This window comes from Palaemon carinicauda, chromosome 17 (assembly GCF_036898095.1).
Source record: "Palaemon carinicauda isolate YSFRI2023 chromosome 17, ASM3689809v2, whole genome shotgun sequence".
Lineage (NCBI taxonomy): Eukaryota > Metazoa > Arthropoda > Malacostraca > Decapoda > Palaemonidae > Palaemon > Palaemon carinicauda.
Genome location: NC_090741.1, coordinates 109,202,369 through 109,209,868, shown reverse-complemented (window position 1 = coordinate 109,209,868; position 7,500 = coordinate 109,202,369).

The following is a 7,500-nucleotide window of genomic DNA, read 5'->3' as shown; positions in this document are numbered from 1 at the left end:
GGGGCTGCCGCGAAGAAATGTGCCGAGGGTTGTCATTGGCCAAAAAACGTGTAAGTAGGCCATCGCTTGTGGAGGTGGCCTCCCGTGTTTCTAATTTTTTCTTTTTATATGATGCAGGAATAGGCGTGTAATTTTTGGTAGACACGGGTGCTTCTCGTTATCTTTTGCCAAGGGAACTATTCAGGACATTATTTAGTCTGTGTAAGTCTGCCGATGTCTACCTGTTAGCTGCCAACGGATCTGCGATACGCACCTACGGTTACGAGAACATCGCATTATCGTTCGTAAACGGCAAAATTAATTGGAAGTTTCTCATTGCTGACGTCACATTGCCAATCCTTGGTGCCGATTTCCTCTCTCATTTCCACCTTCTGGTCGATGTCGCCCACCGTCAATTGGTCAGTGCAGACTGTACTTGTCGAAACCTCTTCAACCAGCCCTCTCCAGCCTTGCTCTCCCCATCAGCGCAGCAATGGATGCCTACGCCTACCTCCTCATGTAATACCAAGAAGTTCTCCATCCGGAACTTCGCCAAACGCCCATGGCTCCCTCCAAACACGGTATTTATCACCATATCAAGACATCGGGACTCTCAGTCTTCGCCAAATTCAGATGTCTGGCACCAGATCGATTGTCAGCAGCCAAACAAACGTTCGCCGAAATAGAAGAAATGGGCCTTTGCCAAAAGGCCTCCAGCACATGGTCGTTACCCTTACACATTGTCCTGAAAGAAGACGGCTCCCTTCGTCCATGCGGGGATTACGGGCTCCTGAACATGCAAACAGAACTAGATCACTTCCCCCTCCTAAACATCAACGATGTGACCTCCTACCTGCAAGAAGCGAAGGTTTTCTCCACGCTTGACCTCCTTAAAGGGAATTATCAGGTGTCTATGAACCCAGAAGACATCCCAAAGACCACCATCACCATTACTCCTGTTTTGGCCTTCGTAACGCTGGGGTCACTTTTCAACGTCACATTGTGGAAAACTTTACTCCATGCCGCCAGAATTACAAGCCCCCAGCGAAGCATCAAAAACTTGCACTCTGCAACATGCGTCTTCCTACGCAGCAACACTAAAATGCCACTGTTAATGCCTCATTACACGGGCCTTTTCCTTGTGATCCGACGCAATCCGAACGCATTCCTTCTAAACATTCTTGGCAAAGAAAACTGGGTCTGCATTGATCGTGTAAAACTTGCTTATCTCCTTCCATATGACCCATCTACAGTTCGGCTCTCTAGATCAGGGCGCTCTATTTAACATGTACAGTATGTCATTTTAGGGAGGAGCCATGTACCACCCGTGTGTCACACGAGCGGACATAGTAACGACATTTCTCTTTTTTGAATATATAATCCTTTGTATCTTCGCTCTCCCCCCGCACTGACAGGAAATAGTATTAACCTGTCTGCCTACTTCCTTGTTAACTGTTAACAGAACTGGTTGCTGGTTTCACAAGAAATAACAGGTTTATATTTTATGACCTTGTTACTGGGACTTAGTGTGTATATATACTCGATGTGTCATAATAAAGTTACTCAGTTGCATTCATCTCGCCTTTGACTCACAACCTACTATTGGCCCGTCACATCTCTTAACCCTATACAGTTCTACATAATGCAACGACAGATGCTCTGCTTAAAGTCCTACTGTGGAACCATTACTATGCATTTTCAAATAACTACACAAAACAGTCTTCCCTCAGGCTAGACGACGGTATTCATAGATGCTGCATACAGATTATATAAATATCAAGTTTTTAATGCGTTTTTTATATTATTTAGATTCAGTTCTGACATAAACAAAAGGTTTTAATTAAAAGCCAATATCAATCATCAAAAGGAATATTTAAAGCCATTATAAAAGCTTAGTTCTACAGTAATCGATATAATCTTTTTTATTGTTAAAGTAAAATGTTCCCTATCTTACAGAGATGAGGTTTATAATGAAGAATAATAAAGCATTGTTCTTGCTATCTAAATATTCCTATTTCTCCAATTCCAGAAGAATGGGAAACTTTACGGAGATTAACATAAAAAACGGAACCCTTAACTCTCTGAGACCTAATTTGCATCTTCATTCACCGTCCGATGTCAGAAAAGTACCATCGACATCGATCTAATATTCACTCAACTGTAAATACATGTGTCCCAGGGAGTACCAGCTGAAGCAATACATTCCCAAGAGCGTGGACACACACGTATATAGATACATACAAATATATATAATATATATATATATATATATATATATATATATATATATATATATATATATATAAATATATATATATATATATATATATATATATAATATATATATATATATATATATATATATATATATATATATATAAAATCATCTACATTCATACTAAAGTGTTTTCTTGAACCAACACATGAATATACTGTGTCTCCTGGCGTAGATTTTCAAACATTATTTAGTCTGCCATCCTAATATTGACATATCAATAATATATGAAGAATTTCATGTTATGCAAAGGTATTAATATTCCCATTGCTATTCTGAATGCCTTCAGAAACCTCTCTCTCTTCCTCTCTCTCTCTCTCTCTCTCTCTCTCTCTCTCTCTCTCTCTCTCTCTTTAAGAATATAGGAATTTGAGAATATATCAAAATAGGAATGGTAATTGTTATCTAAGGTAGTATGATTGCTCTCTGTCCTCTTTTTCCCATAGGAATTACCTGCCTTAATGATTTAATAAAGAAAATTATAAAAATCTTTTTTAGTATATACCTCCTCTCTCTCTCTCTCTCTCTCTCTCTCTCTCTCTCTCTCTCTCTCTCTCTCTCTCTCTCTCTCTCTCTCTCTCTCTCTCTCTCTCGTACTGGAAATTTTCCTCTTAATGATTCTGAGCTTAAAAGTACTGACATGACAAAGTTTGTGGTGACGTGAAAGTTTTGATTACCACCTGTGCCCAATTTGACATATTTATAAGTACCTCGAATTCTGAAATATATATTGGTGGGGAGATAGAGAATTTTGACTTCATAATCTCTAAAATATAATATATATGTTCACGATTGAATGAGTTTATGCAAATAATTTTCACCAATGGGCTTAGACGGTATTTCAATAAGTTCCTTGTACCCTGCATATGGCTGAGGCAGCAAAGAGCGCTGGTAAAACATCCATAATAAATTGTTGATGTTAGCTCAAAGAGAGGAAACCTCAATCTTAGAATTTCATCCGATATTATCTCTCTCTCTCTCTCTCTCTCTCTCTCTCTCTCTCTCTCTCTCTCTCTCTCTCACATATGAAGTGATGAAGAAAAAAATATCTAACTGAGAAACCGAGCCAAATATGTGTGTACTTAAAACACATCTCACACAAGAGGAAATATTTGACATTCAATTATTCTTATGGGACAACTCCGATTTTGTAACATTCTTCCGAATATCTTCTCTTCATTCAATCCAATAACTGTAGAGAATAAGTATGCTTGCATGTGTAAGAAAGGACAATTGTCTTCATAGATGAGTAAGTTATTTTTTGTGGTTGAAAGCATTATTATTATTATTATTATTATTATTTTTTATTATTATTATTATCATTATTATTATTATTATTATTATTATTATTGTTATGATTAATATTGTTATAATTATTATTTTTATTATTATTATTATTATTATTATTATTATTATTATCATTATTATTATTATTATTATTATTAAATTATTACGAAATTTACTAGCTTAATTAGTCATGTATAACCCTCCAAGAGTTAGTCTAACTATCATGAAATGTCATTATAATTCTATTATTTCTTTTTTATAACAACAAAATATCACAGTTTCAATTTCTTCTAATATCTATTGGTTATATTTGTCAAACAGTAAATATACTTTCTCAATTGTTATATAAGAGGATAAACTGGAATCTCTTGAGAGGTTATGGCCTCAAGGAACTGTGGATAAGAGCAGGTGTGGGAAATGCAACCAGACACATACCACTGCATACCTTGGCAGAGAAGATGGACCCTGAGATCCGCAAAGTCATACTACCACTCCATCACCTTACTGGTTGTGATTCATCAAGCAAATTTGGAACTAAATCTTCTGGTTTGAAAGCAAAGCCTGCTCAATATCTCTGTGAATTTGGGAAGGATCCAACCAATATTGACTTTGCGGCAGTTGAAGAGTATCTTGTGAACGTCTTCAAATCTGGAACACCATGTAAATCAATGGACCAGCTGAGGCATCATCTCTACCATCACAGCAAGAAGACCATATTAGACCTTCCTCCAACTAGTCGCTCAGTGTGTGTTTTTTTTTTTTTTTTTTTTTTTTTTTTTTTTTTTTTTTTTTTTTTAATGGTGCGTTGGGCACGCTTAAAAGAAGGGCCCTGGATGCTTGATGGCTTATCAAGACGTTGATTTTACCTCATCCGTTTCCTTATTTTCCTCAGAAGTATTCACCTTGAAATCCATCCTCCCTGTCATCCATTTAGTTGAAGTGACTAAACTGGAGGGTAATTAGCCTTGTATGGTGTGTCGGCTCTGCCTTTTTGACAAGTTTTATCAGACATTTTTTTTTCTTTAGTTCATGGGTTGCATCATTCATTTTATATAATTTCTCTATATATTATTTTTGCTATCGTAATTGCTAATTTTTTTTGTATGGTAATTATTTTTTTTTTTTTTTAATTATCATCCTGCCTGGAAACATTGTGCGAAATCCGTGACCAGTACTTCCTAGACTTTGCGATTGTCATCATCTAATGTATTGCAATATTTGTGGACAGCATACCAATATTCAGATATTAAAGTTGCCTCTAGGCAATATAATATTATTTTATTCTCAGAAACTTTAGATTCTCAAATGAAGCACTTGTCTAATATTCTCATTCCAAGTTTCAAGAAACCAACAATTTTGGAACTTGTTACCATATAGGACTGAGTACGCTGGATTTCATAAGTTCTATCATAGATGTGGATATTATGAAATTCAGGTAATAGAAGTTCGTGGTGGGTAAAAGAACTTTTATTTTGTGTTTAGTTTACAGGAATCCAGATTTGCATGTTTCTATCTCTAAATGTTTTCTTATCAATAGGGTTAAGATACAAGAAGATGATAGAAAAACCTCTTTAGTTTTTGTTCGTGATTTCAACGCTCACTTAAAGGAATGGTTGAATTCTGTTTCCCCTATTGATCGCCATGGCTTAAGACCATTAGACTCTGTCTTCGTTTCAGGCTGTGATGAAATCATAAGTGAAGCTACTAACTGATCTGTTATTGCTTGGACCTGGTATGCACTAACCTGGTGTTATAACAATCAAATTTGGTTCTCCAGTTGGGACAATTGATCATGCCTTGACTTCCTTAAGTGTTAAAACTGAGCAGACTTTGTCTAATGTGCCATACCATGTACGATCTATATAAAATCTCAAGCAGACTGAAAGAGCGTTTTGAATGATCTTTTGTTTTGAATGGGTCACAAAAGTATGATAGTGATAGTGTTGAGCCTATTGTTATTTTGTGTACGGAATCAGGAAAACCTAATTGACAGGCTTATCCCTTCTCCTGTGCGAAAGTGCCGAGAACAAAACACGCTATGGTTCAAATATGATTATAGACGTGCTTAATTGGTGGAGCAGGACGCCTGTCATCTTTGAAGGGATAACAAATCAGTTAATACTAGGTGATCAGATACGGGGATACAATTCAACCATAAAAGAAACCCTTTCTGGTTAAACCCAGGAACATAATTGGTGGGCTACCATCAAATCTGTGGTTTTTGGTATACACTTGTTAGTTCTTCCTTTACTTAAACTAGATGGCTCTGTTCCTCACTGTCCAAAGAAAAGGTTAACTCTTTTGTCAAATGTGGTTGATAATACGTAGAGTAAAAAGAAACCTAAAGTTTCTTATTCGCTTTTTCCTGAGGCTAAACTAATTAATTTAGCTTTTCAGTCACGTAAAATTGAAACCCTCTTGATAGACCTTGATGCTTATGAAGGCGTAGACCCACATTGTACTTTTCATTCTTTTTCCATTAAGAGTTCTGACTTCTTGGCTCCTAAGTTATTTATCAATTTTTGCAAGTTAGGAAGAGGCGGTTCTTTTAGGATTTGATTAAAAATTGGTAATGTTACTCGATTATGTGAGAGCGTTTGTGGTAGGTCCAATTCATATAGTAACTACCAAATCTCGTTAACTCCCATATCATGTAAAGATTTTGAATGTCTTTTAGTGAAACTTCTAAATTGGTATGCTGCAAGTAATCATCTGTTCCCTAATCTGCAATTTGCCTTTAGTAAAGGCCTTGAAACATTCATTGCACTTCTTACAATCTCAAGTGGTGTATAGAAATCCATTGATTATGGCCAGAAAGCTCGAGTATTTCCCTTTGATTTTAGTGCTACCTTTGACCATGTTAATTATGAGTCATTTGTTTTCCAAATTAAAATCTTTAGAGCTAGTGGTTTTTTTTTTAAACATCATCATTGAATTTATTAGTAATAGAATATAAGGAGACGTTTGTGATGGGTGCCAGAGTGAGTCAGGGTATGTGATATCTAGTGTTACATAGGGTAGTTTTCTTACCCTATAATTGTTCACATTGTATACACAGGAGATATGGTTTAGCCTAGAAAATAAGCTCGATGTATATGCAGATGATGTTACTCCCTTTTTTTCAATTGCATCTTCTAAATGTAGATCTAGAGTTGCCTAATTCCTTAATATAAGTCTAGCTAAAATTAGTGAATGGGCAAGTTATTGGATATGAAATTGAATTTTATTTTAAAAATCGAAGTATCACTGTATGTAGGTGGAGCACAGGGGCTTCAATATCCAGACCTCTGTATTGTTAATGTTTTTTTTTTATTTTTTTTTCTAAAGTTTTAGGGGAGAATTTTTATTTCATATCTGCTTTTGAAAAACACATTCCGTCAGTTTCCTCTTCAATTGTAAAAATGGGCTCATTGAAAAAGCATTTTAATCTTTTCGTTTATCAGTCTCCTGTCTGGACTTCAAATAGTTCTTCAAGAATGTAATATAAGATTTATTTCATAATTTTCGTTATCTCATGCATTCGGATCTTCCCGGTAAGTACCATCCCGCTTATAATACTAAGTTTGTTGGTAATTTATATCACCATATCTTCTCCATTATAAGGCTCAACACTAATCGAGCTGTTAGGGGCGGTGGACCCTAACAAGTTAAAACTAGTGAGGAATATTCTAATGTTGAAAAGGCTGACATAAATCTATCTTTATAGTTTATATGTGAAAGATTTTTATCAATCTTGTTACTGTTTTTAAAAGGCTTCATATCAATTGCTCATTACTGCCATTGTAGCTTATTCATTTATTTGTTTCCATTCCTCACTGGGCACTTTTTTCCTGATTATCACATTCGAATTCCATCATCCTGTTGTTCATACTACTGTTGTTGCTTAGTTAATAATAATAATAATAATAATAATAATAATAATAATAATAATAATAATAATAGTAATAATAATAATAATA